The sequence below is a fragment of the Bufo gargarizans genome, chromosome 5 (assembly GCF_014858855.1).
Source record: "Bufo gargarizans isolate SCDJY-AF-19 chromosome 5, ASM1485885v1, whole genome shotgun sequence".
Lineage (NCBI taxonomy): Eukaryota > Metazoa > Chordata > Amphibia > Anura > Bufonidae > Bufo > Bufo gargarizans.
Genome location: NC_058084.1, coordinates 429,048,659 through 429,071,266, shown reverse-complemented (window position 1 = coordinate 429,071,266; position 22,608 = coordinate 429,048,659). Strand labels below are relative to the sequence as shown.

At 48.7% G+C, this 22,608-nt stretch overlaps 1 protein-coding gene across 2 annotated transcripts in view; it reads left to right on the top strand.

Moving 5' to 3' along the window:
- The first annotated feature begins 16,680 nt into the window (after positions 1-16,680).
- Positions 16,681-22,608, top strand: part of ITGB1 (integrin subunit beta 1) — a 31,526-nt gene continuing 25,598 nt past the window's right edge. The window contains exon 1 of one of the 2 annotated variants that reach the window (XM_044292749.1): positions 16,681-16,906. The gene's annotated coding sequence lies outside the window, so the exon portion shown is untranslated. The remainder of the gene's footprint in view (positions 16,907-22,608) is intronic. The other variant, XM_044292750.1, reaches the window with a different exon arrangement.

Genomic DNA, 22,608 nt, shown 5'->3' with positions numbered 1-22,608 from the left:
AAACCTGCTGTCTTTAACCGTTTTTCTCCCAAGCTTGTTTCTCCCACCCCTGTCGCCGGTACCTCCGATATATTCTCTGTCAAGGAGATCTTGGCGACCAAGATCTCCCGGGGAAAAAGATTTTTTTTGGTCGACTGGGAGGGCTGCGGTCCTGAGGAGAGGTCATGGGAGCCGGAGGAGAACATCCTGGACCGCAGTCTCATACGCAAGTTCTTCGGTACCAAAAAGAGAGGGAGACCAAAGGGGGGGGGGGGGGTACTGTTACGCTGAGCGCTCCGGGTCCCCTGCTGGCCACGGAGCGCTCACAGCGTATGCCCCCAGGCAGCACTCCAGTGTCTCGGCATGTGCGTCCTCGCTCTCTAGGGCGCGCGTGCGCTGGGACTCTTAGATTCAAAGGGCCAGTGCACCAGTGATTGGTGCCTGGTCCAAAAGGGATATTAAGGGTTAAGGTTTGTGAGAGGCAGTGCAGACTTAATTAGGCTGCACCTGTGCACTGCCCATTTATACCTTCTCCTCCCACAGCTTCCTGCCGGATCTTTGTGCCTTGTGCCTCAGAGAAAGCGTTCCAGTGTGTTTGTTTGCCTTGCCTGTTGCCAAACCCGTTGCTACCGTCTACTCGCCTTTGAACCTTTGCCGCCTGCCCTGACCTCTGCTACGTCCGACTACGCTCTTGCCTTCTCCCTGTGTACCACGCCTTATCAGCTGCCAGAGAGGTTGAGTTGTTACTAGGGGATACGACCTGGTAGTTACCGCCGCAGAAAATCCATCCTGCCTTGCGGCGGGCTCTGGTGAAGACCAGTAACTGCTTAGAACCGGTCCTCTAGTACAACCCGCGCCATCGCCTCTCTGGTCCAGAGGATCCACTACCTGTCCTGCCGGTACGTGACAGGTGCATTTACACAGAGGTCGTGGAGCAGTACATTTACACAGAGGTCGTGGAGCAGTACATTTACACATACATTAACAGCTGGAGGATGGAGATAAAGTATTTTCAGACAGCTGCAGCTGCTCAAACTCCCTCCTACTTGCAAAAACAAGTTTTCAATTATTGTAATGTTCTAAAAAGCTGCACGAGGCACATTTGTATTGATGGGAGACATGTGATAACTGATTTCCAGTCTTCTGTAGAGAGTCCATTATCATTTTTTTTATGTGATGTATATTATCTCTGCGCTGTGCACTAATGAAGGCTATTACCACTGAACTGTGACATCACTGTGTGCATTAGCCCTGAATTACAAAACTGTGTTTATAATCCCTGAGCTATGATATCACTATGGTCTTTACACTTTAGCTATAACAACACTATCTTTATTACCCCTGCTCTGTGACATTAGGCTTTTGTGACATCACTGTGTATGTGTCTCTGTACAGTGACATTACTCTATTAGCTCTGTACTGTGACATCACTCTGTGTATGTGTCTCTGTACTGTGACATCACTCTGTGTATGTGTCTCTGCACTGTGACATCACTCTGTATTAGCTCTGAATTGTAACCTCACTGTTGTATCATTCCTGTACTGTGACATCACTGTGTTATTTTATTCATTTGTATAGCACTTACATTTCCTACAGCTCTGCTCAGAGAACGCTATCACTCACATAGGTCCCTGTCCCCTCTAGGCTCACAATCAGTACACTGACACAGTAGTCGTGGAGCAGTACATTTACAAAGTAATCGTGGAGTAGTAAATTTACACAGAAGTCATGGAGCAATACATTTACACTGTAATCATGGATTAGTACATTTACACAGTAGTCGTGGAGCGGTACATTTACAAAGTAATCTTGGAGTAGTACATTTACACAGTAGTCGTGGAGGGATACATTTACACAGTAGTCGTGGAGTAGTATATTTACACAGTAGTCGTGGAGGGATACATTTACACAGTAGTCGTGGAGTAGTATATTTACACAGTAGTCGTGGAGCGATACATTTACACTGTAATCATGTAGTAGTACATCTAAAACCAAGACTGCAATGAGGTCATCCACAAAAGGTGACACTGACAGGAAACCACAGTCCCAGCTACACTCCGCTGTGCGCCAAACTGATGCCTTACATGTATCATGAAGGTGTTTGGTGATTTCTAGGTACCTTATAAGTTATTAGTAGAATTAAGCGGACACCTGGATGTTCGGGTTCAACGGGTTTGGCCGAACTTCGCAAAAAAGTTTGAGTTCGGGACCCGAACTTGACCCCATTGAAGGCAATGGGGACCTGAACTTTGGAGAACTAAAATGGCTCTAAAAAAGTCATGGAAAGGGCTAGAGGGCTGCAAAAGGCAGCAAAATGTGCATGGCAAGTGCTCTGCAAACAAATGTGGATAGGGAAATGACTTCAAATAACATAAAATACGTAAAAATAAAAAATAATAATCTTGATCTAGGAGGAGGAGGTCCATATGGAGTAGGAGGTTGAGGAAGCGGTGGATGTGGCGGTGTAGGTGGAAGCGGCGGTGGAGGAGGAGGAGGTAGTCAACACCGTTTGTTTGTTCTGCACAAGGTACGGACAAGTCCTGTGGGATCCATGCCTGGATCATTTTAATGAACCTGAGCTTGTTCACATTGGCTGTGGACAGGCGGCTGCGCTTGTCTGTAAAAACGCCCCCTGCCGTGCTAAACACACGTTCAGACAATACACTGGCTGCAGGGCAGGCCAGCACCTCCAAGGCATAATGGGCAAGCTCAGGCCAAGTGCCCAATTTGGAGACCCAGAAGTTGAACGGGGCAGACCCATCATTCAGTACGTGTAGGCGTGTGCACACATACTGCTCCACCATGTTGCTGAAATGTTGCCCCCTGCTAAGACGTTCCATATCAGCTGGTGGTGCTGGTTGTTGTGGCGTGCTGACAAAGCTTTTCCACATTTTGGCCATGTTAACCCTGCCTTCTGAGGTGCTGGCGGTGTCCCAGCTGCGTTGGCGACCTCTTCCTCCTCCTCCTTTGCCTTGTGCTTCCACTGTGCCCCCGCTGTCAGGTGGGAATGCCATCAGCAGCGCGTCTACCAGCGTGCGCTTGCACTCGTGCATCTTACGAGGATCCAGCAGCGTGACCACCCAGTAATCAGCACAAGTTAGAATGTGGCCAACTCGGCGGTCGTTGCAGAGACACTGCAGCATGTAATCGCTCGTGTGTGCCAGGCTGCCCAGAGGCAACGACAAGCTGTCCTCTGTGGGAGGTGTATCGTCTGTGTCCTCTGTATCCCCCCAGCCACGCAAAAGTGATGCCCATGAGCTGGTACTGGCTGGATAATTGTGTTCCTGGCGTATGTTGGTGCAGGAACCCACCCTCAGAGCCACTTTTGAATTACTGGACTGAAACCCTTATAAATGCTCCCTCTTCCATCATCGCCCGAAGCGTTTTTTCAAGGAGACATAGAAGTGGGATAGTAACGCTGAGAACGGCGTCATCGGCACTGGCCATGTTGGTGGAGTACTCGAAACAGCGCAACAAGGCACACAGGTCTCGTATGGGGGCCCACTCATTGGTGGTGAAGCGGTGCTGTTCCGCAGAGCGACTCACCCGTGCGTGCTGCAGCTGAAACTCCACTATCGCCTGCTGCTGCTCGCACAGTCTGGCCAGCATGTGCAAGGTGGAGTTCCACCTTGTGGGCACGTCGCATATGAGGCGGTAAGCGGGAAGGCCGAAGTTACACTGCAGCGCAGACAGGCGAGCAGCAGCAGGGTGAGAATGCCGAAAACGTGCACAGACGGCCTGCACTTTCTGCAGCAGCTCTGACATATTGGGGTAATTTTTCAGGAATTTCTGCACCACCAAATTCAGCACATGCACCAGGCAAGGGATGTGCGTCAAACCGGCTAAGCCCAGAGCTGCTACGAGATTTCTCCCATTATCGCACACCACCAGGCCGGGCTTGAGGCTCACTGGCACCAACCACTCATCGGTCTGTTGTTCCATGCCTGTCCACAGCTCCTGCACGGTGTGGGGTTTGTCACCCAAACAGATACGTTTCAAAACTGCCTGCTGTCGTTTACCCCTGGCTGTGCTGAAGTTGGTGGTGAAGGTGTTACGCTGACCGGATGAGGAGGAGGTAGAGGATGAGGAGGCGGAGTAGGAGGAGGAAGCAACAGAAGGCAAAGAGAACCGCACTGCAATCCTCAGTGGTGGAAGGACATGTGCCAAACTGCTATCCGCCTCAGGCCCAGCCGCCACTGCATTTACCCAGTGTGCTGTTAGGGAGATATAACGTCACTGACCGTTCTTACTGGTCCACTTGCAGATGACGTTGCACAGTGCACACCTGATTTTGTCCCCCACTTGGTTGTGCAGGGAAGGGATGGCTCACCTGGAAAAGTAGTGGCGGCTGGGCACGACGTACTATGGGACAGCCACCGCCATCAGATTCTTAAAACTGTCTGTGTCCAACAGACGGAATGACAGCATTTCAAAGGCCAGGAATTTGGAAATGCTGGCCTTCAGGGCCAGGGATCGTGGGTGGGTAGGGGGGTACTTCCTCTTTCGCTCCAGTGTTTGGGAGATAGACAGCTGAACGCTTCCATGGGACATTGTGGAGATGCTTGGTTACCGAGGTGGTGGTGGCGTTTCTGGCACATCCTATGTTTGCAGGGGGGCAGGTGCCACTGTCACTCCAGAGGGGGATAAAGAGGCCCAGACTGCAGCAGAAGAGGAAGCAGGAGGAGCCAGAGACCTTTCTTGGTTTTTGAGGTGTCTACTCCACTGCAGCCCGTGCTTTGCACTTAGATGCCTGGTCATGCAGGTTGTGCTCAGGTTTAGAACGTTTATGCCTCGCTTCAGGCTCTGATTGCACAGCATGCAAACCACTCACGTCTTGTCGTCAGCACATTGTCTGAAGAACTGCCACGCCAGGGATCTCCTTGGAGCTGGCTTTGGTGTGCTCGGTCCCTTGGTGCGGTGGGCAGTAGCAGGCGTACCATCTAGGGGATGGCCACTCCGCTTTTGCACCCTGTTCCCTCTTTTGTTGTGCTGGTAGCTCTGTGCGACCACCACCTCTTCCTCTGAACTACACAGGTCACTCGCATGACCTTGATTCCATGTGGGGTCGAGGACCTCATCGTCCTCCACATCATCTTCCACCCAGTCTTCACCCCTGCCCTCCTTGTCGATCTGCACACTGCAGAAAGCCACAGCAGTTGGGACCTATGTTTCGTCATCATCCGAGACGTGCTGTGGTGGTTCTCCCATGTACTCATCCTAAAACATAAGTGGTTGGGCATCGGTGCATTCTCTTCCACTTCTGGGGCAGGGCTATGTGGATGGCCCTGGGAAACCCTGCTAGCAGAGTCATCAAAAAGCAGAAGAGACTGGCGAGCAGCAGCAGGGTGAGAATGCCGAAAACGTGCACAGACGGCCCGCACTTTCTGCAGCAGCTCTGACATATTGGGGTAATTTTTCAGGAATTTCTGCACCACCAAATTCAGCACATGCACCAGGCAAGGGATGTGCGTCACACCAGCTCATCCAACTCCAGGCAGATAATATCAACCACATTGTAAGAGGTATGAGTCCAGACTAAATAGAGGAGCAGTAATGACCACAAGCTACCCCTGAGACAAGAGGTGTGGTCATTACCAACAACAACACTGCAACAAGTGAAAACCAAGAGGCTGTCAGATAACCTCAGATACAGTCAGTCTCTCAAATCTTCTAACCTCTGTTACAGGAGGGATTGTGACAGTAAGTGAGCTGAAACTCAATCAATTTATCTGGTGGTGCTGGGGACTGGAGACAGACAGATGATAGATACTGAAGATAGATAGATCTATATAGTTCTATATATTTAATTTTTTGCCCCTCTATATATTTAATTTTCATTTTGCCCCCTCATCATTTGCTGCCCCTGCCCTACCCTCATATGGCCGGCGTGGGCCCCCCCTTTCTGAATTCAGACATTAGTGCCACTGATCATCTGCCCCCCTGGCCACCTATGACAGGTTATGAAGCGCAGCAGCACTTAAAATATAGAGAGGGCCTGGCCGCCACACTTAAAAAAAACACAGGACAATAGGCAAGTTGCTTGGTGAGAATGCAACAACTGAAGAAACACAAGATGACTGTCAATCTTCCTCGGTCTGGGGCTCCATGCAAGATCTTGTCTCGTGGGGTAAGGATAATTCAGAGTAAGGTCAGGAATCAACCAAGAACTACACAGGAGGACCTTAGTCAATGACCTGAAGAGAACTGGGACCACAGTCTCAAAGATTACCGTTAGTAACACACTACGCCGTCATGGATTAAAAATTCTGCAGGGCATGCAAGATTCCCCTGCTCACGCCAGCACATGTCCAGGCCTGTTTGAAGTTCACCAATCACCATCTGGATGATCCAGGGGAGGCATGGGAGAAGGTCATGTGGTCACATGAGACCAAAATAGAACTTTTTGGTATCAACTCCACTCACCGTATTTAGAGGAAGAAGAGTACAACCCCAAGAACATCGTGCCAACTGTGAAGCATGGGGGTGGAAACATCATACTTTGGCGTGCTTTTCTGCAAAGGGGACAGGACGAGTGCACCGTATTAAAAGGAGGATGGGTGGGGTCATATATCTCGATATTTTGGCCAACAACCTCCTTCCTGCAGTAAGAGCATTGAAGATGGGTTGTGGCTGGGTCTTCCAGCATGACAATGACCTGAAACACACAGCCAGGGCAACTAAGGAGTGGCTCCATAAGAAGCATTTCAAGGTCCTGGAGTGGCCTAGCCAGTCTCCAGACCTGAACCCAATCGAAAATCTTTGGAGGGAGCTGAAACTCAATTTAGCCCAGCGACAGCCCCGAGACTGGAAAGATCTGTATGAAGGAGTGGGCCAAAATCCCTGCTGCAGTGTGTGCAAACTTGGTCAAGAACTACAGGAAACATCTGACCTCTGTAATTGCAAACAAAGGTTTCTGTGCCAAATATTAAGTTCTGTTTTTCAATTCTATTTTCTATCAAATACTTATTTCATGCAATAAAATACAAATTCATTATTTAAAAATCATACAATGTGATTTTCAGTTTATTTTTTATTTTTTTTATTCTGTTTCTCACAGTTGAGTACCTACGATAAAAATTACAGACCTCTCCATTCTTTGTAGGCGGGAAAACGTGCAAAATCACCAGTGTATCAAATACTTGTTTATCCCACTGTAGATAAATAGATAGATCGTAGGAGATTAGATAGATACTGTAGATTGATAAACATACTGTATAAGAGATAAATACTGTAGATAGATAATAGGAGATTAGATACTGTAGATAGACAGCTAGATACGATAGATACATACTGATGGGTATAATGTAGACAGACAGATTCTGTAGATAGACAGACACACAGACAGCATTCTGAATGAGAGGATCCTCAGCTTCCTCACCCAGCACAACATCGTCAGCAAAAGCCAAGCAGGCTTCATGCCAAACCACCATACCACGGACCACATCTACACCCTGCACAGCCTCATCAACAGGCACGTCCGCAATACAAAGCATAGGAAGATCTGTGTCTGTTTTGTGGACTATAAGAAGTCCTTTGACTCAGTGTGGCGCCCATCCTATTTCTGAGACTTCTTGAAAGGGGAATAGGAAGAAAAAGATATGATGTCATCAGAAGACTGAGAACAGATGCAGCGTAAGGGTAAATGGGAATAGAACAGCTTATCTCCAGCAGAGCCGAGGAGTCAGAGGGGCTGCAACCTAAGTTCAATGCTTTTTAACATCTATAAGGGATGCTCAACCTGTGCCCCTCCAGCTGTTGCAAAACTACAACTCCCAGCATGCCTGGCTAGCCTACAGCTATTAGAGCATGCTGGGAGTTGTAGTTTTGCAACAGCTAGAGGTCCGCAGGTTGAGCATCCCTGATCTACATCAATGAGATAGCAGCAGCACTGGAATCCTCCCCAGAGCCAGGTCTCACCCCCATGACACCCAGGTGAAATTCTTGCTCTATCATTCAGGGCCCATCGATACAGCAGCAGTCCCAGCTCCTACCATCACAAAGCCTTGCCGCACCAAGAAGCCCCAGGAAAACAAAGCACCCTGGAACAAGTCACTGAAACCCAACCTGACCAAGCCACCAACCAGTATGGCCACGACAAAGTGGGAAATCCAGAAGATGATAGACAACAGCAAAGAGGGATATAGCAACTTCTGGAGGAATGACATAAGAACATCACAAAAGCTGACAATATACCAGAGCCTACAGAGGGAGTATAAACTGGCCCCATATCTGGAGAAACTCTCCAACCCCAGAGACTGACAGATCCTGAGCGCCAAAGCCTACTCATTAGTGATGATCGAGCACCAAAGTGTTCGGGTGTTCGGCCCGAACACATTGCTATATTCGTGAGCTCGGCCGAGCTATCGAGTATAATGGAAGTCAATGGGAGACAACCAGGCACCCCCTGCTCTGAAGAGGGGAGGGTGCCTGGTCCATTGGAAAAGGTCAGAAAGTGACAGAAACACCACCGAAATGGATCGACAACACCATGGGGATGATGTCTGTATGCATCTTGGACTCCCAGGTCGCTGCTGGGAACCATGTTGTCTGAGTTGTACGCCACTTTTACAGACTGACAAAAATATGCACAAACCCCCCCCAAAAAATCAATTTTACAGGAAAAATTGTTAGGAAACATTCTTTCCTGTATATTCAATTGTATATAAAGTGCTGCAAAAAATTACAAGCAAGAGGCACTCCGAAACAGCCTGTATATCACATAAAGGAGGGCCTCATTCACATTGTGGTACAATTGTTCAGGTAGTGGGACTCCTACACTCATAAAGCCTATGCACTAAGTGAAAGGGCTGCCAAAAATTACAAGGAACCAGCACTCCAAAACACCCTTTGTTACACATATGATTGATGGCCTGCTGGTGACCCTCAAAAACATTTGGAGCAAGGGCCTGCTGATCTGACCACCTAAAACCTTAGGGGCGAGGGCCTGCTGCCGCATTGGTCACTCTAGATAACCTCTGGGTGATTGCACGTCCAATTGGATATCTGCCCTATCAGCTTTCAATGTTCTGCGCCTACCATGGTGATAACAGGTAACGGGGAATCAGGGGTTCGATGCCGGAGAGGGAGCTTGAGAAAGGGATACCACATCCAAGGGAGGTCAATGGCTGAAATCTGATTGGGTGGAGAGGGTGGGTGAAGTTATTAAAGCAGAAACATCCAAGGAAGGCATCAGGCGCGCAGTAATTACCCACTCCTGACTCAGGGAGGTAGTGACGATAAATAAAAATACAGGACTCTTAAGATGCCCTGTTATAGGAATGAGTAATAAAAAATTACAGGGAATGTCACTGGGGTATTTTGGATGAGAAAACGTTATACAGGAGAGGACCTGCTGCCGCTTTGTTGACTCTAGATAACTTCTGCCTGATCGCACGTCCATGATCCATTTGGATATCTACCGTATCAACTTTCGATGTTCTTTTATGCGCCTAACATGGTGACCACCGGTAACGGAGATTCATTGTTTGATTTCGCAGAGGAAGGCTGATAAATGGCTAGGGCTACTACTTTAAAGCAAGGCAGCATAAGTTGCTGGCCTGCAGGTAAGCTGACCCTGTAAAAGATTTGAGTTGCGGGCCTGCTGGTCAGCTGACCCTGTAAAACATTATATGCTAGTGTCTGCGGGTGAGCTGACCCTGTAAAACATTTTATGCGATGGCCTGCAGCTGAGCTGACCCTCTAAAAGTTCTATGCGAGGGCCTGCATGTGAGCTGACCCTGTAAAAAATTTAAGTTTCGGGCCTGCATGTGAGCTGACCCAGTAAAAGATTCGAGTTGCGGGCCTGCATGTGAGCTGACCCAGTAAAAGATTTTAGGTGCGGGCCTGCTGGTGAGCTGAGGTGGAACCAACAAACCCAACTTGATTTTGATGGCTGCATTAATCTGCAGGTGACAGTGATACAGCTCCACAGATTGTTTCCATTTGCATCTTTCTAAGCAATCTGTGGCCTTAGTCTTTTATCCAGATTCACTCATTGTGCCACTATGTGGCCTCCTCATGCTGCCATCTCCACACCATGTCACCTTGTCACTAATTTGTATCACCCTGCTACTGATGCTGCTTAAAAGGGCTTAAACTGATCACAAGACCCACAATTTAATAAAGTTTTATTTAAATTAGTTTTGTAATCGATAAACTTAACTTGCTTTTGTGGGCTGCATCAGTGGCGTAGCTAGAATTGACTGGGCCCCACAGCAAATTTTTTGGGGCTTTCATGCCGTCCCCCATTCCTGTGGCTAGTAAAGATCGATCTCTCAGACCAGGGCCGGCAGCTGTTCCATCCGTTTTATACACTGTCTATACTGTCACTGTATATAATTTCATTGTGTAATACTGTTGAGGGGGCCCTGACCAAATCCTTTAGTCCTCCTCCTCCTGGATGGGCCCCAAAAGCTACAGCTTCCCCTATAGCTACGGCCCTAGTCTGCATTAATCTGCTAGTGACCATGATACAGCTCCACAGATGGTTTCCATCTGCATCTTTTTAAACACTCTGTGGCCTCAGTCTTTTATCCAGACTCTATGTGGCCTCCTCGTGCTGCCATCTACACACCATGTCACTTTGCCACTCATTTTTATCACCATGCTGCTGCTGATGCAGCTTAGCCATCTAATTAAGGTTTTACGTACAAAACCAAAGTAAAAAATCAATTTTATAGGAAAAATTGATTGAAAACATTATTTTTTGTATATTTACTTGTATATACAGTGCAAGTGCTGCCAAAAATTACAAGGAAGAGGCACTCCGATACAATCTGTATATCACATAAAGGAGGGCCTTCACATAAAGGAGGACCTCGTTCACATTGAGTTGCGGGCCTGCAGGTGAGTTGACCAAGTAAAATATTTTAGGTGCGGGCCTGCTGGTGAGCTAAGCCTGTAAAACATTATATTTGAGAGCCTGCTGCTGAGCTGACCCTCTAAAACATTAGGGGCGAGGGCCTGCTGGTGAGCTGACCCTGTAAAGCATTATATGAGATGGCCTGCTGCTTAGCTGACACTCTAAAACATTAGGGGCGAGGGCCTGCTGCTGAGCTGACCATCTAAAACATTAGGGGCAAGGGCCTGCTGCTGAGCTGACTCTCTAAAACATTAGGGGCGAGGGCATGCTGGTGAGATGACCCTATAAAAAAAATTTGAGTTGAGGGCCTGCAGTTGAGCTGATCGTATTAAAAAAATTAGAGTGGAGAGAATATATACAGTCTGGAGGAGGAGGAGAAAACAAGATTTAATCATATACTCTTTTTTGTGGTGGAAAAGGTGCATGGGAATACACTACAGTAGATTGAGTACATTATAAATTATAGATTGAAATTGCCTTTATGTTCATCATTACCTCAGCTCTCCTCTGGTGGAGTTGAGAAGTCAGGGGCAATCCAGGCCTTGTTCATTGCCAGTGGACAAGCGGATACGCTTATCTGTTACAATGCCACCAGCAGCACTAAATACACACTCAGGCAAAACGCTGGCGGCAGGGCAGGTCAGCACCTCCAAGGCATAGAGCGCAAGTTCGTGCCACGTGTCCAGCTTGGACACCCGTTAGTTGTAAGGCACTGAGGAATCATTTAGGACGTTGACACGGTCTGCTATGTATTCCTTCACCATCTTCCAAAACTTTTCCCTCCTTGTACCACTAGGCCGCGATTCAGGGTGAGGTTGCTGGCGGGGTGTCATGAAAGTGTCTCATGCCTTGGAGAGTGTTGCCCTGCCTTTGTTGGAACTGCTGTGTGTTCCGCTTGTCTCCCTTCCTCAGTTGCCTAAGAAAGTACGGACTCTGCCGCCAGTGTTGTCAGATGGAAAATTTTGGAGCAATTTTCCAACAAGGATCTTCTGGTACTGCACCATTTTGCTCGTCTTCTCCACCAGAGGAATGAGAGATGAGAAGTTCTCTTTGTAGTGGGGGTCGAAAAGGGTGAACACCCAGTAATCCGTGTAATCTAAAATGCATATAACGCGAGGGTCGCTGGAAAGGCAGCCTAACATAAAGTCAGCCATGTGTGCCAGAGTACCAACAGGCAAGACGTCGATGTCGACATCAGGATGGCTCTCAATCTCCTCATCTTCCTCCTCCTCTTCTGCCCATCCACGCTGAACAGATGGAATTTAGGTTCCATGGGTACTACCCTCTGTAGCAGAGGCAACTATCTCCTGCTCCTCCTCATCATCATCCAATTTGCGCTGAGAAGACTAACTGAGGGTGGGCTGGCTATCACCCTGTGTAATGTCCTCCCCCATTTCCTCGTCTGCCACATTCAGAGCGTCGCCCTTAATTGTGAGCAGCGATCGTTTGAGTAGACACAGCAGTGGGATGGTTACGCTGATAATAACGTTATAGCCACTAACCATCTGTGTGGATTCATTAAAGTTTTTTAAAACCTCATAGAGGTCTGACATCAATGCCCACTCCTCGCTTATGAATAGCGACGACCATGTTGCAGCTGGTATTCCACAACTGCCCTCTGCTGCTCACAAAGCCTGGCCAACATGTGGAACGTAGAGTTCCAGCGCGTGCTCACGTTGCACAACAATCGGTGAGCTGGAAGCCGCAAGTGATGCTGCAGCATTGACAGACCGGCTGAAGGTGTGGACGACTTGCGGAAATGGGCACACACGTGGCGCGCCTTCACTTGTAGCTCTGGCAAATTGGGGTAGGTTTTGATAAACCGCTGAACCACTAAGTTTAAGACGTGGGCTAGGCATGGGATGTGTGTCAGGTTGCCGAGCTCCAAAGCCGCCACCAAGTTACGGCCATTGTCAGACACAACCATGCCTGGTTGAAGGTTGAGTGGAGAGAGCCACAGCTCGATCTGGTCCCTTATACCCTGCCAAAGCTCTGCGGCGGTGTGCTGTTTGTCCCCTAAACAAATCAGCTTTAACACGGCCTGTTGACGCTTACCCACAGCAGTGCTACACTGCTTCCAGCTAGCAACTGATGGCTGACTGCTGCTGGAGGTGGAAGTGGAGGAGGCGGCGGAGGAGGAGAAGTGGGGGTTGGAGCCAGTAATATAACTGCTGGCGGAGACCCTGATGGACGTAGGGCCCGCAATTCTGGGCGTGGATAGCACTTGTGCCATCCCAGGGTACGACTCACTCCCGGCCTCCACAACATTCACCCAGTGTGCGGTCAGGGAAATGTAGTGTCCATGGCCACCAGCACTTGTCCATGTGTCCGTGGTTAAGTGGACCTTCCCAGTAACTGCATTGGTCAGGGCACGGGTGATGTTCTGGAACACATGCTGGTGTAAGGCGGGCACGGCACACCGTGAAAAATAGTGGCAGCTGGGGACTGCATACCGAGGGACGGCCGCCAACATCAGGCTGCGGAAGGCCTCAGTGTCCACAAGCCTAAATGGCAACATTTCAAGGGCCAGTAATTTTGAAAGTTGCGCATCTAGTGCTATGGCCTGTGGGTGGGTGGGTATTTGTGCTTGCGTTCAAATGACTGTTATGGACATTTGGACGCTGCGCTCGGACAGGGAAGTGGATGTTGTTGCTGATGGTTCATGCGAAGGTCTAGGTGCAGGACGATGGGCATCTGGGTCTGCGCCTTCGACAGGGGATTGGCAAGCAGTGCGTAACACAGGCGAAGAGGCGGCAGTGGTGTGACCCACATACCCAGATTGTGGACCCATGCGTTCAGCCCACTTGTTAGGGTGCTTGGATGCCATGTGGCGGATCATGCTGATGGTGGTGAGGTTGCTAGTGTTCACGCCCCGGCTCATTTTGGTACAGCACAGGTTGGAAACTACCACTTTTTAGTCGTCTGCACTTTCCTAAAAAAAGCGCCATACTGCGGAACACCTACCCCTTGGCAAGGTAGATTTACGCATGGGGGTGCTCGGTGGAACGGTTGCGGGCCTGTTTGGTGTGGGCCGACTTCTCCCTTTTGCAACTTTCAGCCTGTTGCAGTGCTGCGGATCCGTCCCCCTCTGTACTGCTGTCCTCGCTCTGCTTTTCACCTTCCCATGTTGGATCAGTGACCTCATCGTCAACCACCTCCGCTTCCACTTCCTGACTTGACCTAACCACAACTTCAGTGATTGGTAACTGTATCTCATCTTCCACCTCGTGAACGAATGATTGCCGTTCACCACCGTCATCCTCTTGAGACTGCGAAGACAATATCTCAGGTCCCTCTTCAAGCGTGCTGGGCGCAAGGGTCAAATGTAATAGTGGCGCTGGATAGAGCTCCTCGGAATATCCGAGTGTGGGATCACTCTCCATGGTGGGAGGAAGGATGATCAGAGAGAGGATTCAGTTAACCAGACTCTTGGCTACAGAGACTGGACTTGGTGGAACAGAGGGTGGTGCTTAACCGACGGGAAGCATTATCTTCAGCAATCCAACCGACCTACTGTTCGCACTGGTCCAACTTGAACAGTGTTGTCCTGCGCCGCCCAGCTAAGTTGGACATAAAGCTGGGTACGGTGGATTTAATTTTTTCTGATGCACTGGCAGCAGGCACAGTTTCATTGTGCCCAGGGCCACGACCTCTGCGTGAACCATCAGCATCACTCGCACTTCCCCGTCCCTTAGTGCTCGCCTTCTTCATATTAATGGTTTTGTCACTAGATGTGGCGCAGATTGTTTTACAATCCGCTAAAGACACAGTTTTCAGATGCAGGACAGTATATGTCACAGAACACCACAGAATATGGACACTATTTTAGGCCCAGATTATTGGAATTTGCGGTACAGACACTGTTTTCTGATGTAGTTTACATTTATATTTTTCACTATATCTGGGCCTGACAACCACACAATGTATTGAAGCGCAGTTCACACAATTCACGGATTACACCGTTGACAGCAAAAATGTGGATTATGGGAAAAAAAATCTTATTTTCACTAATATTCCTCCTATCTCTGCCCCTGACACACAGAAGGTATTGCTGCACAGAAGTCACTGCAGACACCTTCTATATAGCAAAATAATCGCTATTTCGAAAAGTACTACTTTGCACAATTAAATTGCTGCCACCACACACACAATAGTCCTTAAAAGGACTTTGGGGTCTTTGAAATGTTTTAAAATTTAATAAATTGCGATCACAAACTCCTTACACTATCTGTCCCTTCCTAAGCGCAGCTCTCCCTGACTCGCAATGAGCAGAACCCGCGTCATCGGGTGCTGATGACGCGTTCCGGCCAGCCAATCAATGTAATGCTAGTAACCAACATGGCTACTGACATTACAGCGATGGCAGTACTTACCTGCAAGTTTATTGGCTGCTTAGCAGCCGCGAATCGTGCGGGTAGGAGACTCGAGCATGGCGCTCGAGCGCATGCGGTACTCGGGCAAGTACCGCCATGTGCCGACCATAACTCGGAACGAGTATTTGGCCGAGCATGCTCGCTCATCACTACTACTCATTGAATCTGGACGGCACCGACAGAATTACAAGCCGAGGGAGAGCAGACTGTGCCAGCATTGTGAGCAGGAAATCATGGAGGATGGGGCCCACTTCCTGCTGTGGTGCCTCAAATACTCAGCAGTGAGGGACACTCACTTCAGGAGACTGACTGATCTCTGCCCAGACTTCACCTCCATGGAGGAGGACAAGAGACTGTCCATACTGCTGGGGGAAGAGGAGAACATAGTGGCCAAAGCAGCAGAATATGTCAGTGCCTGCCATAGACTGACAGGAGAGTGATATGCCACGGACTCTTATACCCCCACCCTGGATGTGTCCCCATACCTACCCAATTATTTCCTACGTGCTTTGGCAATGCTAGTATGTATTTAGTCCTGCAAATAGGATTGCTATGGGATGGATAGATAGAGCACTCCCTGCTCACCAAGCACAGCGCCGTACATTGTATAGTGGCTGTGCTTGGTATTGCGCTCAGCCCCATTCACTTCTATGAGGCTGAGCTGCTCCCAGGCCACGTGACCGATGAGTGTGATGTCACACGGCCTAGGAAAAGCTGTGAGACGGCAGTGGTGCTACTGTGAGAGCCGATGACTTCTCATACAGCCGATCGGCGGGGGGTCCTGTGTGTCAGAGGATAGGTCATCAGTATTACAATCTCGGTATACCCCTTTAAGGATCCCTCGAGCACGTTCTAGTCTATGGGTCCGTGAAAACCACCGATACAACATGGACGCCATCCGTGTTTGGTCCGTGGTAGGAGATGCTCTGGAAATTAATTTTCTGTGAAATACAGATGACACACGGAGGGCAAAAAACAGAAACACGGATCCTTCACAGATGAACCACTGACCCTCTTGTCACCATGGACACAGACTGGTGAGGCCTTAGCTCTGCTGTCACAAATAATCTGCGCCGTTTTCTGTCCAAAGTAATAAAAAAAAAATATTGCAACAATTGTTAGAAAAGCTGCCAATATGGGATGCAATCACTTGCAATAAATTCCCCCCTAAATATCAGTTTTCTAACAGCGCATCATCAGGACACATTATTAGCTCCTCAAGGAACAGTATGGAAGTTTCCATCACTGACAGCAAGATGAGATCTTGAAAACAGCATGAGAACCTAAACTGCCAACGTTGCAGAAACGTCCTCATTGCCCCTTCCCGGTCACAGGCAGATGGCTGCAGGCTGTGGCGACATCCTCTCAGGATGAACCCGCCCCCGTACTGACGTCACCTCCCTGTTCCCCCCGACCCACGTGTCCTGACTAATCCCCGCCCCCCGTTGTTGACGTCACGGGCCAGGAATGCGTTTCCTGTGGCGCGGCGTGCGGACTGGGCTGGGCGCGGGACGTCACCGCGTAGAAGTCGGGAACCGTTAGAGGCGCCCGGGACGAGGCCAGTCACTGAGTCCAGAGCCAGGGAGACGGGCCGGAGCCTGCATCCTCCCCACGTACCGGGGCGTAGCTCACAGCCCTCTCCTCACTGGAACCTTCCGCTAACTTTTACCGGACCGCGCCGCCATCCGCAAGGTGAGAACAGCTGCCGAGACCGGGCGCTCTGTATAGAGACTGTGTGTATATAGTCCTATGGTGTGTGTGTGTGTGTTTGTGTATATATGTATATATATATATATATATATATATATATATATATATATATATATGTGTGTGTGTCTGTGTTGTATTATTACTTATATTTATGTAGATACTGAATATATAGATGGAGGTGTATATATCATGTATATTCCTCTAGAACGCGATGTAGCTATCAGATCTGCAATGCACATGGGTGTATATATATAATTCTTGTAAACAGTGTGAGATGGATACAGTGTGTATAAATATTTGAGATGTGTATATAGTGTCTGTGGACAGGTCCCTGCAGTGATTCTGGGTGCCTGTTCTCACTATAGCACCTGAGTGGGGTGATAGTTTGCAGTAACAGCAGAAATAGGCTACAGGCATGGCTGTGAAGGGGTTAATGGTTATAGTCCTGTGTTGAATATATGATGATCCCCTGCCCCACGGAGATGGAATGTAAAGTGCTGGGGGTGTCCTGGTGGGCCTGGGTGATACAGGGGGCTTCCTGGTGGGCCTGGGTGATACAGGGGGCTTCCTGGTGGGCCCGGCTGATACAGGGGCCTGGTGTGTCTCGGTGGTGGCATATTATGATCCGCTCTGTCCTTTCCACCCCCAGAGGCAGCAGGGAGTTTCCCTGTAGGAATGTGCAGTGGGAGGGGAGCGCAGGACATCCTGGGAGTGGTAGTGTGAGGGAGAGGGGGGGGGGGGGGGGGTGCAGTTATTTATAAGCCCAGACCACCACAAATAACTGCACACACAGCCAGAGACAGAAATACCGCCTGCGGTGTTGTCCCTGTGTCCCCTCTTTTTTTTGGGGGGATCTCGTTGCTGGGTAGATTTGCAGGAGTGCGTTGTGAGTGGGGTATTTGCCCATGGCGGGGGTGTAGTGTGCGCCCTTGGTACAATGTAACCTCTAGGGACAGGAAGGTTTCCCTTTTTGTCAGTAATCAGACTGGGATCTGAATCAGGATTGTGTTCAGCTTCTCCAGCTATTGCCAAACTGCAACGTTCGGCATGTCCCGAGGGCCTGCTGGGATCTGTAGTTTCACCAGTGCGGTCTCCTGTCTGTACGACTTCTGATAGTGTCCTCCTGCCGCGTGGACATTGGATCTCCGTGTAGACTTCCTGGTTAGGAGGCTGGACGGTCGGATCAGTGGCCTCAGGAGCTGATGTGTCAGCACTTGTCTGTGTTGTGGGCGTTTTTTTTTCTCTTTTTCTTTACCCTCTAGGTATGTTTTTCTAGTTTCCTTTGTATTCGGAGCTTCTGCAATTATACAGCTACAGGATCTGCTGCATTGCAGTTTTTTTCTTTTTACGTTTCCCTTTTTTACGTATGTATTCGCTTTACACCTCGAGCACCTGCCATGCCCTGTAGGGAGTGTGTATTACTTGCCCGCGAGCTGGGACTTTAAGGCCTCTTGCACACAAACTTATTTTCTTTCCATGTTGTGTTTTTTTTTTTTTTTTGCGGACTATATACGGAACCATTCATTTCAATGGGTCCGCACAAGAAACGGAAAGGTACTGTGTGCATTCCATTTCCGTTCCACAAAAGAGTAGAACCTGTTCTATTCTTGTCCGCATTACAGACAAGGATCGTACTGTTCTATTTGGGGCCAGCTTTTCCGTTCCGCAAAATACGGAATGCACACAGACGTCATCTGTATTTTTTGCTTTCGGCAATTCTCAGTCACACAGCAGAAATGAACCTGCGGTGCATATTTTCAAAGGGTTTTCTGAGACTTTCATACTGATGACCTATTCTGTGGATTGGTGGGGGGCTGACGCGGCTGCCGATCCGCTGTTTGCGAAAGCAATTGCGTGAATGCCAAGGCCTTCTGTGTTCACCAAGCACAGCGCTGTACCTTGTGTATCGGTTGTGCTTGGTATCACAGCTCAGCCCCATTCTCTTCTATGGGGCAGAGCTTCCCCTAGGCCACATGAACGATGAACATAATGTCACTGGCCTAGGAAAAGCTGAGCTACTGGGGGTCACGGGTGTCGGACCCCCGCCAATCAGTATTAAAGTTTCGGAAAACCCCTTTAGATTTGCAGTGTCAATCTATACTGTGGATTTCGCCCTTTTCAATGCAAAGAATAAAACTGAATCTGCAGCTTTTCTACAACAAAATCCGCAGCTGATTTTATTTTTATTTTTTCTCCTGCAGAAAATATGCAGCTAAGGGCTCTTTCACACTTGCGGCAGGACGGATCCGGCGGGCTGGTCTCCCTGTCGGATCCGTCCTTCCGGCGAAAGCCGCCGGACTAAAAAGTCGGACATGCAGGACTTTTTAGTCCGGCGGCTTTCGCCGTGCTGCGTCGGCGCTCAGCCCCCGTCCCTATTATAGTCAATAGTGACGGAGCGGCGGCTCGGCGAAACAGCGGAAGGACGGATCCGACAGGGAGACCAGCCTGCCGAATCTGTCCTGCCGCAAGTGTGAAAGAGCCCTTATCCTTCACTTGTGAATGCAGCCTTAAACCTACTACTGTTTTACTCACTATTGATATGAGCCTGACAAAGGGGCCTGTGCAGCCCCAGAAAGTGGTGTTCATGTGTTCTTGCCTCTCCCCAAAAAATTTATATACTGTATTTCTCCAAAGCATCTCAGACATTGCTGATTTATCAAAGGTGCAGTCCATTAGCATTGCCACTAGGGATCGACCGATTATCAGTTTTACTGATATCGGCCGATATTCAGGATTTTAAACGTTATCGGCATCTATTTTGCCGATATACCTATAACGTATCGGAAACAAGGATCGAACTGCTGTCAGCGCTCTCCGTGTTCCCTCAGCAGCACAGGAGAGAGGGAAGCAGTGTCTCCCTCCCCCTGTGCTGCTGCTGCCACCAATGAGGGGAGGGGCTGTGGCATTGATTGTGGCCACTGCGCCACCAATGAATATAACTCTCAATTCATATACAGGAGGCGGGAGCTGCAGAACCACATAGCCGGCTCCCGACCTCTGACAAGTAGCTGCGATGTGCGGTAGTTAACCCCTCAGGTGCCACACCTGAGGGGTTAACTGCCGCGGATCGCTGCTAACGCCCTAGGCCTTACCCCTGTGAAAACATGTAGTACAGATGCAATCCTTCAGTATATCAGACCCAGAAGGTCCTTTTGTCCACGGCGGTTCTCTGCTCTTGATTGTATTTGGTTGAACATATCTTTGTGGCTTCTTTAAAAGCTGATTCAGCACAAATGATTGGGTCCTGCGGTGCATTAGGTCATCCAAGCCAGACAATCTTGAAAATAATAATCATACAGGAGGCCTGTGGATGGATATCGGTCACTACTTGGAGCATTTATAATAATGACATAAGCCACAAAGCCTTTGGTTGGGATACCCCTTTAACATCCCTGCATTTAGTGTGACCGTAGAGTGCATGTGTAGGCTATCTTGGGATATGAGCATTGCACAACTTTCTTGCAGTCACCGCAGATCTTTTCTCCATTTCCGTCTGCCTAATACAGGCACCAGACTGTAGCTTATGGGCTCATGCACGCGACTGTATGCATTTTGCGGTTCCTATTGCATTGTGGCTTTGTTCTCTCCAAAGTACTGTAACAATGCCTATCCTTGTCCGCAGAACAGATATATGGCAACGCAATGCACATAGCCTTTTTCCATTTATATTATTATTATTTTATTTTTTTTGTGAACCCACCAATCAGAAGCTGATGATCTATCCAGAGGATAGATCATCAGTTAAATGAAAGTGCAGAACCCCTTTAATAGTTCCACATACGGCCAGCAAAAAACCCCGAAATGGACACGGAAAAAAATGAGCCCTAACCCACAGATTTTGGTAGGGTTGGGTGGGTTCCCATCAGCATTAGTAATTCTGTTATACTGTTCTATTATAATGGAATGCAACCCCTTTTAAGAGGTATTCCGTTTTGCTCCGTCATAATACCTGTCGACAGGACCTTTTCTTATCAAATTTTTTTTTCCTGTTATGCGTAACTGAACAAAGCAGAACCGTTATTTGTGCCCATAGAAATGTATTAGGACGGAGGAAAACCAAATGCCTCTTGAAGTGTTCATCTTGCATTCCGTTATAACGGGGTTATATACTAACGCTGATGCGAACCCACCCTTAGTTGTAGAGGCAGCCCAACTGTTTCCTCCCCCCCCCCCCAACCACAGACGGTATATGGAGTCTTTATTTCTGGGGCATACGTCATGAAGACTTCCAGTGTCTACCTCTGACATGTGCCCCTGTAAATCCATATGGGCAGTTACCGTGCAGTATGTGTTGTATAGGAAAGCACAGGCTGCATATACTGTACTTACTACGACTAACCGCCTCTGTCTGAGCCCTATGAATCCTTGTACATATACACTGGGAGCTTTAACCAAGCCAATTGTGGTTCGAATGCAGTCTGTACAGAACTGAAGATGGATCCAGACATGTTTCATCTGCTTCTTGAAATAAACCTGCGTTCACACACAGATTTTTGCGCAGATTCCAAACCAAAAAGGCGGCTCTGTGGAATCTGCCGTCTCTTGTTTTTAACGCGGAGGCTGCGGTTTGTGGCTGTGACCATACCGAGAATGTCACATCCTCTCTTCACGCCAATGAAGCACAGCTGCATGTACTGCAATGTAGCCCTCTATTGAAATCCCTGCCAAATTCTGCCACCAAAAGAGGCCATACCAGCGCCTATTGTAATGTAGGTGATCAAGGAACCACTTAATAAACTACGGTATGTTCCAAAACTGTTGTATACCGGCTCAGTCTCCAAATGCAGGGAAAAAAATAAAAATTTGGAAAGGTTGTGAAACTTTCCAGGAGTAACCGTCGGGATGTTAAAGTCAATCGCACGTCCTTTTTCCTTGTGTGAATGTAGCGGCGGCAAATAGCTGGCAACGGACCCATTGAAAACAATTCTGCAAATAAGTGGACAGTATGCGGATCTGTGATTTGCAGACTGCAATTTGAATACGGTCATGCGCATAGTTCCTTAATGCGGTTCTCCGGGAATAATTCGTTTTTAGCAACCGCTCGCAGCCTGCTTCTCATAGAAGAAGCATCGTACTTACCTCCTCCCCGCCACTCTGGTCCTCTGTGCTACCACCGTTGTGTCCATGTTCCAGTGTCCAGTGTTCAGTGTTGACATCTGGTTGTGCATGGGTATGGTCACATGCTCTGCTGCAGCCAATGACTGCCTTCAGCGGTCACATGGGCACAAGCAGCCCATTACTGCTGAAGCCAGTCATTGGCTTCAGTGGAGCATGTGAACACTGCGGGGAGCAGGTAAGTATGAATCTTCTGTTTAGAGAGGCAGGCTGTGGGCACTTTCTGAAAACTGATTATTCCTTGAGAACCCCTTTAAGCCACCACAAAGGCAGATTTAAGGGCTCTTTCACACGAGCGAATGCCGTGCATGTAATCTGCTGCGTGAAAGAGAGCCACGCCCTGTTCCAGACAGCAGAGACACGGAGCATTAACATGATTGATAATGCTCTGTGCCTCTCTGTGATCTTTAATCCTCTGTGCCTCATGATTTTGTAGTAAAAAGGTCAGAGCGGCACAGAGCATTATCAATCATGTCCAGAACGGGGCTTGGCACTCTTTCACGCAGTGGATTCTACGCACAGGATCCGCTTGTGTGAAAGAGTCCTAAAACCACTTTGCATGCCCCAGA